Genomic DNA, 22,716 nt, shown 5'->3' with positions numbered 1-22,716 from the left:
TTTTGCCCACTTGAGGACCATGGTCAACAGGGCCAGGTGATTACAGAGGGGACCAGAGTCCCCAAATCCAGGTGAAGCCCAGGTGGGTACCACAGTCACCAGATCCAGGGTAGTCTCAGATGTAGACGAGAATCCAAGGTCCAGGTGAAGTGCAGGTGGCAATCACACACACCAGGTCCCGGTGAGGCCCTGGTGGGGACCAGAGTCACGAGGTACATGAGAAGCTAGAAACACTGCAACCACCAGGTCCACATGATGTCCACGTGGGAACGAGAATCACCAGTTACAGGTGAGGACCAGGTGGGGATCCGACTCACCATGTGCAGTTGAGACCCAGGTGGGACCCAGTGTCACCATGTCCAGGTGAAGACCAGAGTTAATAGGTCCGGCTGGGTCACTGTTAGTGAACAGTGTAACCATATCCTGATGCTACCCAGATGGGTACCAGAGACACCAGGTCCTGGTGAGGCCCAGGTGGGACCAGAGACATGATTTCCAGGTGAGGTCCCATGGGAACCACAGTCACCAAGTCAGGTGAGGCCATGCTTAGGATCAGAGTCACCAGTTACAGGTGAGGCCCAGGTGGAGCCAGAGTCACCTGGTTCTGAAGAGGCCAAAGTCAGGGTTAGAGGTACCAGGATCAGGTCAGTCCCAGTGGGGAATAGAGTAAACATGTCCCGATGATCCCCAGGTAGAACCAGAGTCATCAGGTCCAGATGAGGCGCAGGTGGGGAGCATATTCACTAGGTACCGGTGAGGCCCAGTTGAGGGCCGGAGTCACCAGGTCTTGTTGAGGCCTAGAGGGGTACAAATTTCACCTGGTCTAGGTGACATCCAGATGGGGACCAGAGTCACCATGTCAGGGTGAGGCCCAGAGGGGATCCAGAGTCATCATGTCCTGGTGAGGCTCAGGTGTGGAACAGAGTATCCAGGTCGTATTGGTCCACAGGTGAGTACCAGAATCACGAGATCTGGGTGAGGTCCAGTTAGGATCAGAGTCACCCGTTCCAGGTGAGGCCAAGAAGGAGTCCACAGCAATCAGGTCCAGGTTGGGAACAAAGTCACCAAGACTGGTTGAGGCCCAGATTGGGACCAGATTCACCAGGTCCAGGTGATTCCCAGGTGGAGACCAGAGTTACCACTTCCAGGTGAGGACCAGGTAAGGACGAGATTCACCAGGTCCAAGTGAGGCCCACGTGGGAACTTGTGTCTCCAGGTATGGGTGAGGCCCAGGTGGAAATCCCACTGACCAGGTCCAGGTGACGCCAACGTGCAGGCCATGCAGAGGAACCATGTCCCGATGATGCCCACATAGGGACCAGACTTACCAGGTCCAGGTGAGGCCAACCTGCAGGCCATGCAGTGGAACCATGTCCCAATGATGCACAGGTAGGGAACAGAGTCACCAGTCCGAATGAGGCCCAGATGGAGCATATTCGCTAGGTACAGGTGAGGCCCAGTTGAGGACTAGAGTCACCAGATCTGGTTGAGGACTAGAGGGGTACCAGAATCACCTGGTCAAGTTGACATCCAGATGGGGACCAGAGTCTCCAGGTCAGGGTGAGGCCCAGAGAGGTTCCAGAGTCATCATGTCCATGTGAGGCTCAGGTGTGGAACAGAGTCACCAGGTACCAATGATGCCCAGGTGAGGACCAGAGTCACCAGGTCTGGGTGACGCGCAGATTCGATCAGAGTCACCAATTCCATGTGAGGCCAAGAAAGAGTCCACAGCAATCAGGTCCAGGTGGGGAACAAAGTCATCAGGACTCGGTGAGGCCCAGATAGGGAATAGATTCACCAGGTCCAGGTGAGGCCCAGGTGGTCCCCGGGTCTGGGAGAGGACCAGGTAAGGACCAGATTCACCAGGTCCAAGAGGCCCACGTGGGGACCTCAGTCACCAGTTATGGGTGAGGCCCTGGTGGCAAACCCTACTCACCAGGTCCAGGTGAGGCCAACCTGCAGGCCAGAGTCACTAGATCCAGGTGAGGACCTAGTGGGGACCGGAGTCACCAGGTAAATGTGAATCTACAAGAACACCACAGTCACCAGGTCCAGGTGTGGTTCATGTGGGAACGAGAGTCACCAGGTCCAGGTGAGACCCAGGTGGGGACCACAGTCATCAATTACAGACTGAGGCCTAGGTGGGGGGACCAGAGTCATCAGGACCATTTGAGGACAAAGTGCGGAGCAAAGTGATCATGTCCAGGTGAGGCCCAGGTGGGGAACAGAGTAGCAATGTCCCTTTGATGCCAGGTGGGAAAAGAGTCACTAGGTCCAGACGATGCCTAAGTGAGGAGTAGATTCACCAGGTCATATTGAGGCCCAGTTGAGGACCAGTGTCCCCAGCTCCGGATGAGTCCCATATGGGGACCAGAGTCACCCGGTTCTGGTGATATCCACGTGGGGAACAGAGTCACCACGTCAGGGTGAGGCCCAGAGGGGGACAAGAATCACTAGCTCCAGGTGAGGCCCCAATGTGGAACTGAGAAACCAGGTCCCACAATGTCAATATGAAGACCTGAGTCACCAGGTCCCGGTGAGGTCCCTGTGGGAACCAGTCAACTCATCCAGGTGAGGCCCAGGTGGGACCACAGTCAACAGGTCCAGGTGAGGCCCAGGTATATAAGAGAGTATCCAGGTCCCAATGATGCCCAGGTAAGGACCAGAGTCAACAGGTCCAGGAGAGGTCCAAATATGGATCAGAGTCATTGTGTTCCAGGTGAGGCCAGATGGAGACCACAGGAACCAGGTCCAGGAGAGTCCCATATGGGAACCAGAGCCACAAGATCCAGGTGAGGTCCAGGTGGGACCACAGTCACAAGGTTCAGGTGAGGCGCAGGTGGCAACAGGATTCACCAAGTCCAGGTGAGGCCCAACTGGCGACCAGATCCAGGTGCGGACCAGCTAAGGACCAGATTCACCAGGCCCAAGTGAAGCCCAAGGGGTGACCAGAGTCACCAGGTAAGTGTGAGGCCCAAAGGGGAACCAGAGTAACCAGTTTAGTTTGAGGCCCAGAATGGGACCAGAGGTCCCTGGTCAAAGTGAGGCCCAGGTGTGGAATAGAGTATCCAGGTCCCAATGATGCCTGGGTGAGGACCAGAGTCACTAGGGCCATGCAGGCCCAGATCAGGAACAGAACCTCTAGGTCCTGGTGAGGCATAGAATAAGACCACAGTCACCAGTATCAGGTGAGCCCCTTGTGGGATCCAGAGCCAGTCTATCCAGATGAGTCCCAGGTGATGTGAGGCCCACGTGAGGGACAGATTCATCAGGTCGAATTGAGGCATATTGTGGACAAGAGTCACCAGGTCTGGGTGCGGCCTAGGTGGGGCAAGATTCAGCAGTTCTGAGTTAGGTCAAAGTGGGGAAGAAAGACACCAGGAACAGGTGAGTCCAAACTGAGGACCAGAGTCTCCAGATCCAGGTGAGTTCCATGTTGGAAAGAGAGTCACCAGGTCCAGGAGAGGTCCAGGGGGGACGAGAGTCACCAGGTCCAGCAGAGGTGCAGTTGGGGACCAGAGTCACCAGATCCACGTGAAGTCCAGGTGGGGACCAGAGTCACCAGATCCAGGTGAAGCCCAGGTGGGGACCAGAGTCACTAGGTCCAGAATAGGCCCAGGTGTGTACCAGAGTTACAAGGTACACGTGAGGCCCCGTTGGGGATTAGAGGCAACAGGTCCATGTGAGTCCGGCTAGGGGACCATGGTCAACAGGTCTACTTGAGGTCCAGGTGTGGAACACAGTAAGCAGATCCAGGTGAGTCCCCGGGTGGGACAAGTGTCACCACGTCCAGTTGAGGAGCAGGTGGGGACAAGGTTCACCAGGATACAGGGGAGGCTCTTGAAAGAACCAGAGTCAACAGTTCGAGGTCTGGCATAGGTGGCAACCAGGGTCAGCAGGTCCAAGTCAGGCCAAAGTGGGGTTCACAGTCACTAGGGCACGATGACACCCAGAGGGGGACCAGAGTCACCTGGACAGGGGAGGTCCAGTTGTGGAACACAGTCACCGGGTCCATATTTTGCCCATTTGAGGACCATGGTCAAAAGGGCCATGTGAGGCCCAGATGGGGACCGGAGTCCACAAATCCAGGTGAAGCCCAGGTGGGGACCAGAGTCACCAGATCCAGGGTAGTCTCAGGTGCAGACCAGAATCACCAGGTCCAGGTGAGGCGCAGGTGTCAACCACACTCACCAGGTCTCGGTGAGGCCCTGGTGGGGACCAGAGTCACGAGGTACATGAGAAGCTAGAAACACTGCAGCCACCAGGTCCACATGATGTCTATGTGGGAACAAGAATCACCAGTTACAGGTGAGGACCAGGTGGGGATCCGAATCACCATGTCCAGGTGAGTCCCTGGTGGGCACCAGTGACACCATGTCTAGGTGTGGCCCAGGTGAAGACCAGAGTTAATAGTTCCGGCTGGGTCACTGTTAATGAACAGGGTAACCATATCCTGATGCTACCCTGGTGGGTACCAGAGACACCAGGTCCTGGTGAGGGTGAGGAGGGACCAGAGACATGAGGTCCAGGTGAGGTTCCATTGGGAACCACAGTCACCAGGTCTGGTGAGGCCATGCTTAGGATCAGAGTCACCAGTTAGAGGTGAGTCCCGGGTGGAGCCAGAGTCACCTGGGACAGAAGAGGCCAAAGTCAGGACCAGAGTTACAAGGATCAGGTCAGTCCCAGTGGGGAATAGAGTAACCATGTCCCGATGTTGCCCAGGTAGAACCAGAGTCACCAGGACCAGATGAGGCGCAGGAGGGGAGCATATTCACTAGGTCCCGGTGAGGCCCAGTTGAGGACCAGAATGCCCAGGTCTAGTTGAGGCCTACAGGGGTACCAGATTCACCTGGTCTAGGTGACATCCAGATGGGGACCAGAGTCACCATGTTAGGCTGAGGCCCAGAGGGGATCCAGAGTCATCATGTCCAGGTGAGTCTCAGGTGTGGAACAGAGTATCCAGGTCATAATGGTCCACAGGTGAAGACCAGAGTCACCATATCTGGGTGAGGCCCACATAGCATCAGACTCACCAGTACCAGGTCAGGCCAAGAAGGAGTCCACAGCAATCAGGTCCCGGTGGGGAACAAAGTCACCAGGACTGGGTGAGGCCCAGATGGGGACCAGATTCACCAGGTCCAGGTGATTCCCAGGTGGTGACCAGAGTTACCAGTTCCGGGTGAGGACCAGGTAAGGACTAGATTCACAAGGTCCAAGTGAGGCCCACGTGGGGACCTGTGTCACCGGTATGGATGAGGCCCATATGGCAACCCCACTCACCAGGTCCAGGGGAGGCCAACCTTCGGGCCATGCAGAGGAATCGTGTCCCGATAATGCCCAGGTAGGGACCAGAGTTACGAGTTGCAGTTGAGGCCCTAATGGGGACCGGAGTCACCAGGTAAATGTGAGTCTACAAGAACACCACAGTCACCAGGTCCAGGTGTGGTTCATGTGGGAACAAGAGTCACCAGGTCCAGGTGAGACCCAGGTGGGGACCACAGTCACCAGGTCCAGATTGAGGACTAGGTGGGAGACCAGAGTCATCAGGAGCAATTGAGGCCAAAGTGTGGAGCAAAGTTATCATGTCCAGGTGAGGCCAAGGTGGGGAACAGAGTAACCATATCCCATTGATACCAGGTGGGAAAAGAGTCACAAGGTCCAGACGAGGCCTAAGTGAGGAGTAGATTCACCAGGTCCTGTTGAGGCCCAGTTCAGGACCAGTGTCTACAGCTCCGGTGAGTCTCAGAGGGGGACCAGAGTCACCCGGTTCTGGTGATATCCAGGTGGGGACCAGAGTCACAACGTCAGGATGAGGCCAGAGGGGGACGAGAATCACTAGCTCCAGGTGAGGCCCGATGTGGAACTGAGAAACCAGGTCCTATGATGCTCATATCAGGACCTGAGTCACCAGGTCCAGGTGAGATCCCTGTGGGAACCAGTCACCTCGTCCAGGTGAAGCCCAGGTGGGACCACAGTCACCAGGTCCAGGTGAGGCCCAGATATATAAGAGAGTATCGAGGTCCCAATGATGCCCAGGTAAGGACCAGAGTCAACAGGTCCAGGAGAGGCCCAAATACGGATCAGAGTCATTGTGTTCCAGGTGAGGCCAGATGGAGACCACAGGAACCAGGTCCAGGAGAGCCCCATATGGGAACGAGAGCCACCTGATCCAGGTGAGGTCCAGGTGGGACCACAGTCACAAGGTCTAGGTGAGGCGCAGGTGGCAACAGGATTCACCAAGTCCAGGTGAGGCCCACGTGGCGACCAGTCACCACATCCAGGTGCGGCCCAGCTAAGGACCAGATTCCCCTGGCCGAAGTGAAGCCCAAAGGGTGACCAGAGTCACCAGGTAAGGGTGAGCCCCAGAGGGGGAACCAGAGTAACCAGTTTAGTTTGAGGCCCAGAATGGGACCAGAGGTCCCTGGTCAAAGTGAGGCCCAGGTGTGGAATAGAGTATCCAGGGTGAGGATCATTGGGTCCATCACCCAATGATGCCTGGGTGAGGACCAGAGTCACTGGGGCCATGCAGGCCCAGATGGGGAACAGAATCACTAGGTCCTGGTGAGGCATACAATAAGGCCACAGTCAGCAGTATCAGCTGAGCCCCTTGCGGGAACCAGAGCCACTCTATCCAGCTGAGTCCCAGGTCCAGGTGAGGCTCCCGTGAGGACCAGATTCATTAGGTCGAATTGAGACATAGCTTGGGACAAGAGTCACCAGGTCTGGGTGCAGCTTAAGTTGGGGTAGATTCAGCAGTTCTGAGATAGGTCAAAGTGTGGACGAGAGACGCCAGTTCCAGGTGAGGCCAAACTGAGTACCAGAGTCACCAGATCCATGTGAGGTCCATGTTTGCAAGAAAGTCACCAGGTCCGGGAGAGGTCCAGGTGGGGACCAGAGTCACCAGTTCCAGGTGAGGCCAAGAAGGAGTCCAAAGAAATCAGGTCCAGGTGGGGAACCAAGTCACCAGGACTGGAGGGGCCTATATGGGGCCCAGATACACAAGGTCCAGGTGATATCCAGGTGGTGACCAGACTTACCAGTTCCGGGTGAGGACCAGGTAAGGACAAGATTTACCAGGTCCAAGTGAGGCCCACGTGGGGACCTGTGTCACCAGGCATGGGTGAGGCCCAGGTGGCAACAACACTCCACAGATCCAGGTGAGGCCAACCTGCAGGCCATGCAGAGGAACCATGTCCCTATGATGACCATATAGGGACCAGACTTACCAGGTCCAAGTGAGGCAAACCTGCAGGCCATGCAGTGGAACCATGTCCCGATGATGCCCAGGTAGGGTCCAGAGCCACCAGGTCCAACAGAGCCCAGATGGTGCATATTCACTAGGTCCAAGTGAGGCCCAGTTGAGGACCAGAGTCACCAGATCTGGTTGAGGCCTAGAAGGGTACCAGAATCACCTGGTCCAGGTGACATCCAAATGGGGACTAGAGTCATCAGGTCAGGGTGAGGCACAGAGAGGTCCAGAGTCATCATGTCCAGGTGAGGCTCAGGTGTGGAACAGAGTCACCAGGTCCCAATGGTGCCCAGGTGAGGAACAGAGTCACCAGGTCTGGGTGACGCGCAGATAGGATCAGAGTCACCAGATCTTGTTGAGGCCTAGAGGAGTACCAGATTCACCAGGTCCAGGTGAGGCACAGGTGGTGACAAGAGTCCCCGTTCTGGGAAAGGTCCAGGTAAGGACCAGATTCACCATGTCCAAGAGGCCCACGTGGGGACCTGAGTCACCAGGCATGGGTGAGGCCCAGGTGGCAATAACACTCACCAGGTCCAGGTTAGGCCAACCTGCAGGCCATGCAGTGGAACCATATCCCGATGATGCCCAGGTAGGGAGAAGAGTTACCAGGTCCAGGTGAGGCCAACCTGCATGCCATGCAGTGCAAACATATCCAGATGATGCCCAGGTAGAGACGAGACTTACCAGGTCCAGGTGAGGCCAACCTGCAGGCCATGCAGTGGAACCATATCCCGATGATGCCCAGGTATGGACCAGAGTCACCAGGTCCAAATGAGGCCCAGATGGAGCATATTCACTAGGTATAGGTGAGTCCCCTTTGAAGACCAGAGTCACCAGATCTGTTTGAGGCCTAGGGGGTACCAGAATCACCTAGTCCATGTGACATCCAGATGGGGACCAGAGTCACTAGGTCAGGGTGAGGCCCAGAGCGGTTCCAGAGTCAACATTTCCAGGTGAGGCTCAGGTGTGGTACAGAGTCACCAGGTACCAATGATGCCCAGGTGAGGACAAGAGTCACCCGGTCTGGGTGACGCACAGATAGGATCAGACTCACCAGTCCAGGTGAGGCCAAGAAAAAGCACTGCAATCAGGTCCAGGTGGGGAACAAATTCACCAGGACTGGGTGAGGCCCAGATGGGGACCAGATTCACCAGGTCCAGGTGAGGCCCAGGTGGTGACAAGAGTCCCCGGGTCTAGGAGAGGACCGGGTAAGGACAAGATTCACCAGGTCCAAGAGGCCCACGTAGGGACTTGAGTCACCAGGTATGGGTGAGGCCCAGGTGGCAACCACACTCATCAGGTCCTGGTGAGACCAACCTGCAGGCCACAGTCACCAGATCCACGTGAGTCCCTAGTGGGGACCGGATTCACCAGGTAAAATTGAGTCTACAAGAACACCAGAGTCACCAGGTCCAAGCGTGGTTCATGTAGGAACGAGACCACCAGGTCCAGGTGAGACCCAGGTGGGGACCACAGTCACCAGATCCAGGGAAGTCTCAGGTGCAGACCAGAATCACCATGTCCAGGTGTGGCCCAGGTGAAGAGCAGAGTTAGTAGGTCCGGCTGGGTCACTGTTAGTGAACAGTGTAACCATATCCTGATGCTACCCAGGTTGGTACCAGAGACACCAGGGCCTGGTGAGGCCCAGGTCGGACCAGAGACATGAGGTCCAGGTGAGTTCCCGATGGGAACCACAGTCACCAGGTCAGGGGAGACCATGCTTAGGATCAGAGCCACCAGTTAATGGTGAGACCCAGTTCGAGCCAGAGTCACCTGGTAGAGAATAGGCCAAAGTCAGGATCAGAGTTGCCAGGATCAGGTCAGTCCCAGTGGGAATAGAGTAACCATGTCCCAATGATTCCCAGGTAGAACCAGAGTCACCAGGTCCAGATGAGGCGCAGGTGGGGAGCATTTTTACTAGGTCCCGCTGAGGCCCAGTTGAGGACCAGAGTCGCCAGGTAGAGTTGAGGCCTAGAGGGGTACCAGATTCACCTGATCTAGGTGACATCCAGATGGGGACCAGAGTCACCATGTCAGGCTGAGGCCCAGAGGGGATCCAGAGTCATCATGTCCAGGTGAGGCTCAGGTGTGGAACCGAGTATCCAGATCATAATGGTCCTCAGGTGAGGACCAGAGTCACCAGATCTGGGTGATGCCCACTTGGGATCAGAGTCACAAGTTCCAGGTGAGGCCAAGAAGGAGGCCACAGCAATCAGGTACAGGTGGGCAACAAATTCACCAGGAATGAGTGAGGCCCAGATGGGGACCAGATTCACCAGGTCCAGGTGATTCCCAGGTGGTGACCAGAGTTACCAGTTCCGGGTGAGGACCAGGTAAGGACCAGATTCACCAGGTCCAAGTGAAGCCCACGTGGGGACCTGTGTCACCAAGCATGGGTGAGGCCCAGGTGGCAACCCCACTCCCCAGGTCCAGGTGAGGCCAAACTGTAGGCCATGCAGAGGAACCATGTCCCGATGATGCCCAGGTAGGGACTAGAGTTACCAGGTCCAGGTGAAGCCAATATGAAGGCCATGCAGTGGAACCATGTCCCGATGAGGCCCAGGTAGGTACCAGAGTCACCAGATCCAAATGAGGCCCAGATGGAGCATATTCACTAGGTCCAGTGAGGCCCAGTTGATGACCACTGTCACGAGATCTGGTTGAGGGTTAGAGGGGTACCAGAATCACCTCGTCTAGGTGACATCCAGATGGGGACCAGAGGCATCAGGTCAGGGAGAGGCCCATAGTGTTTCCAGAGTCATCATGTCCAGGTTAGGCTCAAGCGTGGAACAGAGTCACCAGGTACCAATGATGCCCAGGTGAGGCCCAGAGTCACCAGATCTGGGTGACGCGCAGATAGGATCAGAGTCACCAGTTCCAGGTGAGGCCAAGAAAGAGTCCACAGCAATCAGGTCCAGGTGGGGAACAAAGTCACCAGGACTGGGTGAGGCCCAGATGGGAACCAGATTCACCAGGTCCAGGTGAGGCCCAGGTGGTGAACAGAGTCCCCGGGTCTGGGACAGGACCAGGTAAGGACCAGATTCACCAGGTCCAAGAGGCCCACGAGGGGAATTGAGTCACCAGCTATGTGTGAGACCCAGGTGGCAACCCCACTCACCAGGTCAAGGTGAGGCCAACAGGCAGGCCAGAGTCACCAGATCCAGGTGAGGCCCTAGTGGGGACCAGGGTCACCAGGTAAATGTGAGTCTACAAGAACACCACAGTCACCAGGTCCAGGTGTGGTTCATGTGGGAACGAGAGTCACCAGGTACAGGTGAGACCCAGGTGCGCACCACAGTCACCAGGTACAGACTGAGGCCTAGGTGGGGGGAACAGAGTCATCAGGACCAGTTGAGGCCAAAGTGTGGAGCAAAGTTATCATGTGGAGGTGAGGCCCAGGTGGGGAACAGAGTGACCATGTCCCATTGATGCCAGGTGGGAAAAGAGTCACAAGGTCCAGACGAGGCCTAAGTGAGGAGTAGATTCACCAGGTCCTGTTGAGGCCCAGTTGAGGACCAGTGCCCCATCTCCGGGTGAGTCCCAGAGGGGGACCAGAGTCACCCGTTTCTGGTGATATCCAGGTGGGGACCAGAGTCACCACGTCAGGGTCAGGCCCAGAGGGGGACCAGAATCTCGAGGTCCACTTGAGGCCCCGATGTGGAACTGAGAAACCAGGTCACATGATGAACTTATGAGGACCTGAGTCACGAGGTTCAGGTGAGGTCCCTGTGGGAACCAGTCACCTCGTCCCGGTGAGGTCCAGGTGGGACCACAGTCACCAGGTCCGGCTGAGGACCAGGTATATAAGAGAGTATCCAGACCCCAATGATGCCCAGGTAAGGACCAGAGTCAAAAGGTCCAGGAGAGGCACAAATATGCATCAGAGTCATTGTGTTCCAGGTGAGGCCTAATGGAGACCACAGGAACCAGGTCCAGGAGAGCCCCATATGGGAACCAGAGCAACCAGATCCAGGTGAAGTCCAGGTTGGACCACTGTCACAAGGTCCAGGTGAGGCGCAGGTGGCAACAGGATTCACCAAGTCCAGGTGAGGCCTAGGTGGCGACCAGTCACCATATCCAAGTGAGGACAAGCTAAGGACCAGATTCACCAGGCCCAAATGAAGCCCAAGGCGTGTCCAGAGTCACCAGGTAAGGGTGAGGCCCAGAGGGAGACCAGATTAACCAGTTTAGTTTGTGGCCCAAATGGGACCAGAGGTCCCTGGTGAGAGTGAGGCCCATGTGTGGAATAGAGTATCCAGGTCCCAATGATACCTGGGTGAGGACCAGAGTCACTAGGGCCATGCAGGTCCAGATGGGGAACAGAATCACTAGGTGCTGGTGAGACATAGAATAAAACCACAGTCACCAGTATCAGGTGATCCCCTTGTGGGAACCAGAGCCACTCTATCCAGCTGAGTCCCAGGTCCAGCTGAGTGCCAGGTCCATGTGAGGCCCACGTGAGGACCAGATTCATCAGGTGGAATTGAGGCATAGGTGGGGACAAGAGTCACCAGGTCTGGATGCGGCCTAGGTGAGGCAAGATTCAGCAGTTCTGAGTTAGGTTCAAGTGGGGACGAGAGACACCAGGACCAGGTGAGGCCAAACTGAGGACCAGAGTCACCAGATCCAGGTGAGGTCCATGATGGAAAGAGAGTCACCAGGTCCAGGATAGGTCCAGGTAGGGACCAGAGTCAACGGATCCAGGTAAGTCCAGGTGGGGACCTGAGTCACCAGATCCAGGTGAAGCCCAGGTGGAGACCAGAGTCTCTAGGACAAGATGAGGCCCAGGTGAGGACAGGAGATACCAGGTACACGTGAGGCCCTGGTGGGGATCAGAGCCAACAGGTCCATGTGAAGCCGCCTTGGGGACCATGGTCAACAGGTCTACTTGATGCCCACGTGTGGAACACAGTAAGCAGGTCCTGTGAGTCCCCGGTGGTGACAAGCGTAACCACGTCCAGGTGAGGCCCAGGTGGGAACCAGGATCACCAGGTACAGGGGAGGCCATTGAAAGAACCAGAGTCAACAGTTCGAGGTTTGGCGCAGGTGGCAACCAGGGTCAGCAGGTCCAAGTCAGGCCAAAGTGGGGTTCACAGTCACTAGGGCACGGTGAGACCCAGAGGGAGACCAGAGTCACCTGGTCCAGTTGAGGTCCAGTTTTGGAACACAGTCACCGGGTCCCAATATTGCCCAGTTGAGGACCATGGTCAACAGGGCCAGGTGAGGCCCAGATGGGGACTGGAGTCCAAATATCCAGGTGAAGCCCAGGTGGGGACCACAGTCAGGAGTCCCAGGGTAGTCTCAGGTGCAGACCAAAATCACCAGGTCCAAGTGAGGTGCAGGTGGCAACCACATTCCCCAGGACCCAGTGAGGCCCTGGCGGGGACCAGAGTCACAAGGTACTTGAGAAGCTAGAAACACTGCAGCCACCAGGTCCACATGATGTCCATGTGGGCCGGAGAATCAGCAGTTACACGTGAGGACCAGGTGAGGATCCGACTCACCATGTCAAGTTGAGACCCAGGTGGGATCCAGTGTCACCATGTCCAGGTGTGGCCTAGGTGAAGACCAGAGTTATTAGGTCCGGCTGGGTCACTGTTAGTGAACAGTGTAACCATATCCTGATGCTACCCAGGTGGGTACCGGAGACCCAGGTCCTGGTGAGGCCCAGGTGGGACGAGAGACATGAGGTCCAGGTAAGATCCCGATGGGAACCACAGTCACCAGGTCAGGTGAGGCCATGCTTAGGATCAGAGTCACCAGTTACAGGTGAGGCCTAGGTGGAGCCAGAGTGACCTGGTACAGAAGAGGCCAAAGTCAGGACCAGAGTTACTAGGATCAGGTCAGTCCCATTGGGGAATAGAGTAACCAGGTCCCGATGATGCCCAGGTAGAACCCGAGTCACCACGTTCAGATGAGGCGCAGGTGTGGAGCATGTTCACTAGGTCCAGGTGAGGCCCAGTTGAGGACCAGAGTCACCAGGTCTGGTTGAGGCCGACAGGGGTCCCAGATTCACCTGGTCTAGGTGACATCCAGATGGGGACCAGAGTCACCATGTCAGAGTGAGGCCCAGAGAGGATCCAGAGTCATCATGTCCAGGTGAGGCTCAGGTGTGCAACAGAGTCAGCAGGTACCAATGATGCCCAGGTGAGGACCATAGTCACCAGGTCTGGATGACGCGCAGATAGGATAGAGTCACCAGTTCGAGGTGAGGCCAAGAAGGAGTCCACAGAATTCAGGTCCTGGTGGGGAACAAAGTCACCAGGACTGGGTGAGTCTCAGATGGGGACCAGATTCACCAGGTCCAGTGAAGGCCCAGGTAGTGACCAGAGTCCCCTGGTCTAGGAGAGGACCAGGAAAGGATCAGATGCACCAGGTCCAAGAGCCCCACGTGGGGACCTGAGTCACAAGGTATGGGTGAGGCCCAGGTGGCAATCCCACTCACCAGGTCCAGGTGAGCCCAACCTGCAGGCCATGCAGAGGAACCATGTCCGGATGATGCCCAGGTAGGGACCAGAGTTAGCAGGTCCAGGTGAGTGCAACCTGCAGGCCATGCAGTGGAACCATGACCCGATGATGCCGAGGTAGTGACCAGAGTTACCAGGTCCAAATGAGGCCCAGATGGAGCATATTCACTAGGTCCAGGTGAGGCCCAGTTGAGGACCAGAGTCACTAGATCTGGTTGAGGCCTAGAGGAGTACCAGTATCACCTGGTCCAGGTGACATCCAGAGGGGACCAGAGTCACCAGGTCAGGGTGAGACCCAGAGAGGTTCCAGAGTCATCATGTCCAGGTGAGGCCCAGGTGTGGAACAGAGTCACCAGGTACCAATAACTCCCAGGTGAGGACCAGAGTCACCAGATCTGGGAGACGCGCATATAGGATCAGAGTCACCAGTTCCAGGTGAGGTAAAGGAAGGGTCCACACTAATCAGGTCCAGGTGGGGAACAAAGTCACCAGGACTGGGTGAGGCCCAGATGGGGACCAGATTCACCATGTCCAGGTGAGGCCCAGGTGGGACCACAGTCATCAGGTCCAGGTGAGGCCCAGGTATATAAGAGAGTATCCAGGTCCCAATGATTCCCAGGTAGAACCAGAGTCACCAGGTCCAGATGAGGCGCAGGAGGGGAGCATATCCACTAGGTCCCGGTGAGACCCAGTTGAGGACCACAGTCACCAGGTCTAGTTGAGGCCTAGAGGGGTACCAGATTCACCTGGTCTAGGTGACATCCACATGGGGAACAGAGTCACCGTGTCAGGGTGAGGTCCAGAGGGGATCCAGCGTAATCATGTCCAGGTGAGGCTCAGGTGTGGAACAGATTATCCAGATCATAATGGTCCACAGGTGAGGACCAGAGTCACCAGATCTGGGTGAGGCCCAGTTAGGATCAGAGTCACCAGTTCCAGGTGAGGCCAAGAAGGAGTCCACAGCAAACAGGTCCAAGTGGGGAACAAAGTCACCAGGAATGGGTGAGGCACAGATGGGGACCAGATTCACCAGGACCAGGTGAGGCCCAGGTGGGACCACAGTCATCAGGTCCAGGTGAGGCCCAGGTATATAAGAGAGTATCCAGGTCCCAATGATTCCCAGGTAGAACCAGAGTCACCAGGTCCACATGAGGCGCAGGAGGGGAGCATATCCACTAGGTCCCGGTGAGGCCCAGTTGAGGACCACAGTCACCAGGTCTAGTTGAGGCCTAGAGGGGTACCAGATTCACCTGGTCTAGGTGACATCCACATGGGGACCAGAGTCACCGTGTCAGGGTGAGGTCCAGAGGGGATCCAGCGTAATCATGTCCAGGTGAGGCTCAGGTGTGGAACAGATTATCCAGATCATAATGGTCCACAGGTGAGGACCAGAGTCACCAGATCTGGGTGAGGCCCAGTTAGGATCAGAGTCACCCGTTCCAGGTGAGGCCAAGAAGGAGTCCACAGCAAACAGGTCCAAGTGTGGAACAAAGTCACCAGGACTGGGTGAGGCACAAATGGGGACTAGATTCACTAGGTCCAGGTTATTCCCAAGTGGTGAACAGACTTACCAGTTCCGGGTGACGACCAGGTAAGGACCAGATTCAACAGGTCCAAATGAGGCCCACGTGGGGACCTGAGTCACCAGATATTGGTGAGGCGAGGTGGCAAAGCACTCCCCAGGTCCAGGTGAGGCCAACCTGCAGGCCATGCAGAGGAACCATGTCCCGATGATACCCAGGTAAGGACGAGAGTTACCACATCCAAGTGAGGCCAACCTGCAGACCATGCAGTGGAACCATGTCCCCATGATGCCCAGGTAGGGACTAGAGTCACCAGGTCAGGGAGAGGCCCAGAGAGGTTCCAGAGTCATCATGTCCAGGTGAGGCTCAGGTGAGGAACAGAGTCACCAGGTACCAATGATGCCCAAGTGAAGACTAGAGTCACCAGATCTGGGTGACGCGCAAATAGGTTCAGAGTCACCAGTTCCAGGTGAGGCCAAGAAAGTGTCCACAGCAATCAGGTCCAGGTGGGGAACAAAGTCACCAGGACTGGGTGAGGCCCAGATGGGGACCAGATTCACCAGGTCCAGTTGAGGCCCAGTTGAGGACCAGTGTCCCCAGCTCGGGGTGGGTCCCAGAGGGGGACCAGAGTCACCCGGTTCCGGTGATATCCAGGTGGGGACCAGGGTCACCACGTCAGAGTGAGGCCCAGAGGGGGACGAGAATCACTAGCTCCAGGTGAGTCCCCGATGTGGAACTGAAACCAGGTCCCATGATGCCCATATGAGGACCTGAGTCAGCAGGTCCAGGTGAGGTCCCTGTGGGAACCACTCACCTCGTCCAGGTGAGGCCCAGATGGGACCACAGTCACCAAGTCCAGGTGAGGCCCAGGTATATAAGAGTGTAACCAGGTCGCAATTATGCCCAGGTAAGGACCAGAGTCAACATTCCAGGAGAGGCCCAAATATGGACCAGAGTCATTTTGTTCCAGGTGATGCCTGATGGAGACCACAGGAATCAGGTCCAGGAGAGCCCCATATGGGAACCAGAGCCACCAGATCCAGGCAAGGTCCTGGTGGGACCACAGTCACAAGGTCCAGGTGAGGCGCAGGTGGCAACAGGATTCAACAAGTCCAGGTGAGGCCCAGCTGGCGACCAGTCACCAGATCCAAGTGAGGACAAGTTAAGGACCAGATTCACAAGGCCCAAATGAAGCCCATGGGGTGACCAGAGTCACCAGGTAAGGGTGAGTCCCAGAGGGGGAACCAGAGCAAGCAGTTTAGTTTGAGTCCCAGAATGGGTCCACAGGTCCCTAGTCAGAGTGAGGCCCAGGTGTGGAATAGTGTATCCATGTCCCAATGATGCCTGGGTGAGGACCAGAGTCACTAGGGCCATGCAGGCCCAGATGGGGACAAATCACTAGGTCCTGGTGAGGCATAGAATAAGACCACAGTCTGCAGTATCATTTGATCCCCTTGCGTGAACCAGAGCCACTCTATCCAGCTGAGTCCCAGGTCCATGTGAGGCTCACGTGAGGATCAGATTCATTAGGTCGAATTGAGGCATAGCTGGGGACAAGAGTCACCAGGTCTGGGGGCGGGCTAGGTGGGGCAAGATTCAGCAGTTCTGAGTTAGGTCAAAGTGGGGACGAGAGACGCCAGGTCCAGGTGAGGCCAAACTGAGGACCAGAGTCACCAGATCCATGTGAGGTCCATGTTGGAAAGAGAGTCACCAGGTCCAAGAGAGGTCCAGGTGGGGACCAGAGTCACCAGATCCAGGTGGAGTCCAGGTGGGGACCAGAGTCACCAGATCCACGTGAAGCCCAGGTGGGGACCAGAGTCACTAGGTCCCGATGAGGCCCTGGTGAGGACCAGAGTTACCAGGTACACGTGAGGCCCCGGTGGGGATCAGAGGCAACAGGTCCATGTGAGGCCGGCTTGGGGACCATGGTCAACAGGTCTACTTGAGGCCCTGGTGTGTAACACAGTAAGCAGGTCCAGGTGAGTCCCCGGTGGTGAAAAGAGTCACCACGTCCAGGTGAGTCCCAGGTGGGGACCAGGATCACCAGGTCCCGTTGAGGCCCTTGAAAGAACTAGAGTCTTCTGGCACAAAAACAGACACATAGATCAGTGAAACAGAATAGAGAATCCAGAAGTGGACCCTGAACTTTATGGGCAACTAATATTCGATAAAGGAGGAAAGACTATCCATTGGAAGAAAGACAGTCTCTTCAATAAATGGTGCTGGGAAAATTGGACATCCACATGCAGAAGAATGAAACTAGACCACTCTCTTTCACCATACACAAAGATAAACTCAAAATGGATGAAAGATCTAAATGTGAGACAAGATTCCATCAAAATCCTAGAGAAGAACACAGGCAACACCCTTTTTGAACTCGGCCATAGTAACTTCTTGCAAGATACATCCACGAAGGCAAAAGAAACAAAAGCAAAAATGAACTATTGGGACTTCATCAAGATAAGAAGCTTTTGCACAGCAAAGGATACAGTCAACAAAACTCAAAGACAACCTACAGAATGGGAGAAGATATTTGCAAATGACATATCAGATAAAGGACTAGTTTCCAAGATCTATAAAGAACTTATCAAAATCAACACCAAAGAAACAAACAATCCAATCATGAAATGGGCAAAAGACATGAACAGAAATCTCACAGAGGAAGACATAGACATGGCCAACATGCACATGAGAAAATGCTCTGCATCACTTGCCCTCAGGGAAATACAAATCAAAACCACAATGAGATACCACCTCACACCAGTGAGAATGGGGAAAATTAACAAGACAGGAAACAACCAATGTTGGAGAGGATGCGGAGAAAAGGGAATCCTCATACACTGTTGGTGGGAATGTGAACTGGTGCAGCCACTCTGGAAAACGGTGTGGAGGTTCCTCAAACAGTTAAAAATATACCTGCCCTACGACCCAGCAATTGCACTGTTGGGGATTTTCCCCAAAGAGGCAAATGCAATGAAACGCCGGGACACCTGCACCCCGATGTTTCTAGCAGCAATGGCCACGATAGCCAAACTGTGGAAGGAGCCTTGGTGTCCAACGAAAGATGAATGGATAAAGAAGATGTGGTTTATGTATACAATGGAATATTACTCAGCTATTAGAAATGACAAATACCCACCATTTGCTTCAACGTGGATGGAACTGGAGGGTATTATGCTGAGTGAAGTAAGCCAGTCGGAGAAAAACAAACATCATATGTTCTCATTCATTTGGGGAATATAAATAATAATGAAAGGGAATATAAGGGAAGGGGGAAGAAATGTGTGGGAAATATCAGAAAGGGAGACAGAACGTAAAGACTGCTAACTCTGGGAAACGAACTAGGGGTGGTAGAAGGGGAGGAAGGCGGGGGGTGGGAGTGAATAGGTGACGGGCACTGGGGGTTATTCTGTATGTTAGTAAATAGAACACCAATAATAAAAAATAAATTTAAAAAAAAAAAGAAAAAGAAAGAACCAGAGTCAACAGGTCGAAGTCAAGCGCAGGTGCCAACCAGGGTCAGCAGGTCCAAGTCAGGCCAAAGTGGGGTTCACAGTCATTAGGGCACGGTGAGACCCAGAGGGGGACCAGAGTCACCTGGACCAGGTGAGGTCCATTTGTGGAACACAGTCACTGGGCCCCAATTGTGCCCAGTTGAGGACCATGGTCAACAGGGCCAGGTGAGGCCCAGATGGGGACCGGAGTCCCCAAATCCAGGTGAAGACCAGTTGGGGACCACAGTCACCAGATCCAGGGTAGTCTCAGGTGCAGACCAGAATCACCAAGTCCAGGTGAGGTGCATGTGGCAACCACAATCACCAGGTCCCGGTGAGGCCCTGGTGCGGACCAGAGTCACGAGGTACATGAGAAGCTAGAAACACTGCAGCCACTAGGTCCACAGGATGTCCATGTGGGAACGAGAATCACCAGTTACAGGTGAGGACCAGGTGGGGATCCGAATCACCATGTACAGGTGAGACCCAGGTGGGAACGAGTGTCACCAGGTCCAGGTGTAACCCAGGTGAAGACCAGAGATAATAGGTCCGGCTGGGTCACTGTTAGTGAACAGTGTAACCATATCCTGATGCTACCCTGGTGGGTACCAGAGACACCAGGTCCTGGTGAGGCCCAGGTGGGACCAGAGACATGAGGTCCAGGTGAGGTCCCGATGGGAACCACAGTCACCAGGTCTGGTGAGGCCATGCTTCGGATCAGAGTCACCAGTTACTGGTGAGTCCCAGGTGGAGCCAGAGTCACTTGGTACAGAAGAGGCCAAAGTCAGGACCAGAGTTACCAGGATCAGGTCAGTCCCAGTGGGGAATAGAGTAACCATGTCCCGATGAGGCCAAGGTAGAACCAGAGTCACCAGGTCCAGATGAGGAGCAGGTGGGAAGCATATTGTCTAGGTCTCGGTGAGGCGCACTTGAGGACCAGAATCCCCAGGTCTAGTTGAGGCCTAGAGGGGTACCAGATTCACCTGGTCTAGGTGACATCCAGATGGGGAGCAGAGTCACCATGTCAGTGTGAGGCCCAGAGGGGACCCAGAGTCATCATGTCCAGGTGAGGCTCAGGTGTTTAACAGAGATCCAGATCATAATGGTCCACAGGTGAGGATCAGAGTCACCAGATCTGGGTGAGGCCCAGTTAGGATCAGAGTCACCAGTTCCAGGTGAGGCCAAGAAGGAGTCCACAGGAATCAGGTCCAGGTGGGGAACAAAGTCACCAGGACTGGGTGAGGCCCAGATGGGGACCAGATTCACCAGGTCCAGGTGATTCCCAGGTGGTGACCAGAGTTACCAGTTCCGGGTGAGGACCAGGTAAGGACCAGATTCACCAGGTCCAAGTGAGGCCCACGTGGGTACCTGTGTCACCAAGCATGGGTGAGTCCCAGGTGGCAACCCCACTCCCCAGGTCCAGGTGAGGCCAACCTGCAGTCCATGCAGAGGAACCATGTCCCGATGATGCCCAGGTAGGGAACAGAGTTACCAGGTCCAGGTGAGGACAATCTGCAGGCCATGCAGTGGAACCATGTCCCGATGATGCCCAGGTAGGGACTAGAGACACCAGGTCCAAATGAGGCCCAGATGGAACAAATTCACTAGGTCCAGGTGAGGCCCAGTTGAGGACCAGAGTCACCAGATTTGGTTGAAGCATAGAGTGGTACCAGAATCACCTCGTCCAGGTGACATGCAGATGGGAACCAGAGTCACCAGGTCAGGGAGAGGCCCAGGGAGGTTCCAGAGTCATCATGTCCAGGTGAGGCTCAGGTGTGGAACAGTGTCACCAGGTACCATGATGCCCAGGTGAGGACCAGAGTCACCAGATCTGGGTGACGCGCAGATAGTATCAGAGTCACCAGTTCCATGTGAGGCCAAGAAAGAGTCCACAGCAATCAGGTCCAGGTGTGGAACAAAGTCACCAGGACTGGGTGAGGCCCAGATGGGGACCAGATTCACCAGGTCCAGGTGAGGCCCAGGTGGTGACCAGAGTCCCTGGGTCTGGGATAGGACCAGGTAAGGACCAGATTCACCAGGTCCAAGAGGCCCACGTGGGGACCTGAGTCACCAGGTATGGGTGAGGCCCAGGTGGCAACCCCTCTCACCAGTTCAAGGTGAGGCCAACCTGCAGGCCATGCTGAGGAAGCGTGACCCGATGATGCCCAGGTAGGGACCAAAGTTACCAGGTTCATGTGAGGCCAACCTGCAGGCCATGGAGTGGAACCATGTCTCGATGATGCCCAGGTAGGGACCAGAGTCACCAGGTCCAAATTAGGCCCAGATGGAGCATATTCACTCGGTTCAGGTGAGGCTCAGTTGAGGACCAGAGGCACCAGAACTGGTTGAGGCCTAGAGGGGTACCAGAATCCCCTGGTCCAGGTGACATCCAGATGGGGACCAGAGTTAACAGGTCAGGGTGAACCCAGCCAGGTTCCAGAGTCATCATGTCCAGGTGAGGCTCAGGTGTCGAACAGAGTCACCAGGTACCAATGATGCCCAGGTTAGGACCAGAGTCACCAGGTCTGAGTGACGCGCAGATAGGATCAGAGTCACCAGATCCATGTGAGGCCCTAGTGGGGACCGGAGACACCAGGTAAATGTGAGACTACAAGAACACCACAGTCATCAGGTCCAGGTGTGGTTCATGTGGGAATGAGAGTCACAGGTCCAGGTGAGACCCAGGTGGGGACCACAGTCACCAGGTCCAGATTGAGGCCTAGAATGGGGGGACCAGAATCATCAGGATCAGTTGAGGCCAAAGTGTGGAGCAAAGTTATCATGTCCAGAAGAGGCCCAGGTGGGGAACAGAGTAACCATGTCCCATTGATGCCAGGTGGGAAAAGAGTCAGAAGGTCCAGAAGAGGCCTAAGTGAGGAGTAGATTCACCAGCTCCAGTTGAGGCCCAGTTGAGTGCCAGTGTCCCCAGCTCCGGGTGAGTCCCAGAGGGGGACCAGAGTTACCCGGTTCTGGTGATATCCAGGTGGGGACCAGAGTCACCACGTCAGAGTGAGGCCCAGAGTGGGACGAGAATCACTAGTTCCAGGGGAGGCCCCGATGTGGAACTGAGAAACCAGGTCCCATAATGCCCATTGAGGATCTGAGTCACCAGGTCCAGGTGAGGTCCCTGTTGGAACCAGTCACCTCATCCAGGTGAGGCCCAGGTGGGACCACAGTCACCAGGTCCAGGTGAGGCTCAGGTATATAAGAGTGTACCCAGGTCCCAATGATGCCCAGGGAAGTACCAGAGTCAACAGGTCCAGGAGAGGCCCAAATATGGAACAGAGTCATTGTGTTCCAGGTGAGGCCAGATGGAGACCACAGGAACCAGGTCCAGGAGAGACCAATATGGGAACCAGAGTCACCAGATCCAGGTGAGGTCCAGGTGGGACGACAGTCACAAGGTCCCGGTGACGCGCAGGTGGCAACAGGATTCACCAAGTCCAGGAGAGGCTCAGGTGGCGACCAGTCACCAGATCCAGGTTCGGACCATCTAAGGACCAGATTCACCAGGCCCAAGTGAAGCCCAAGGGGTGACCAGAGTCACCAGGCAAGGGTGAGGCCCAGAGGGGGAACCAGAGTAACCAGTTTAGTTTGAGGCCCCGAATTGGACCAGAGGTCCCTGGTCAAAGTGAGACCCAGGTGTGGAATAGAGTATCCAGGTCCCAATGATGGCTGAGTGAGGACCAGAGTCACTAGGCCCATGCAGGCCCTGATGGGGAACAGAATAACTAGGTCCTGATGAGTAATAGAATAAGACCACCGTCAGCAGTATCAGGTGAGCCCCTTGTGGGTACCAGAGCCACTCTATCCAGCTGAGTCCCAGGTCCATGTGAGGCCCACGTGAGGACCAGATTCATCAGGACGAATTGAGGCATAGCTGGGGACAAGAGTCACCAGGTCTGGGTGCGGCCTAGGTGGGACAAGATTCAGCAGTTCTGAGTTAGGTCAAAGTGGGGACGAGAGACACCAGGTCCAGGTGA

This window comes from Canis lupus, chromosome 38 (assembly GCF_048164855.1).
Source record: "Canis lupus baileyi chromosome 38, mCanLup2.hap1, whole genome shotgun sequence".
Lineage (NCBI taxonomy): Eukaryota > Metazoa > Chordata > Mammalia > Carnivora > Canidae > Canis > Canis lupus.
The sequence above is the reverse complement of the archived record's forward strand: the minus strand, read 5'-3'. Positions refer to the sequence as shown.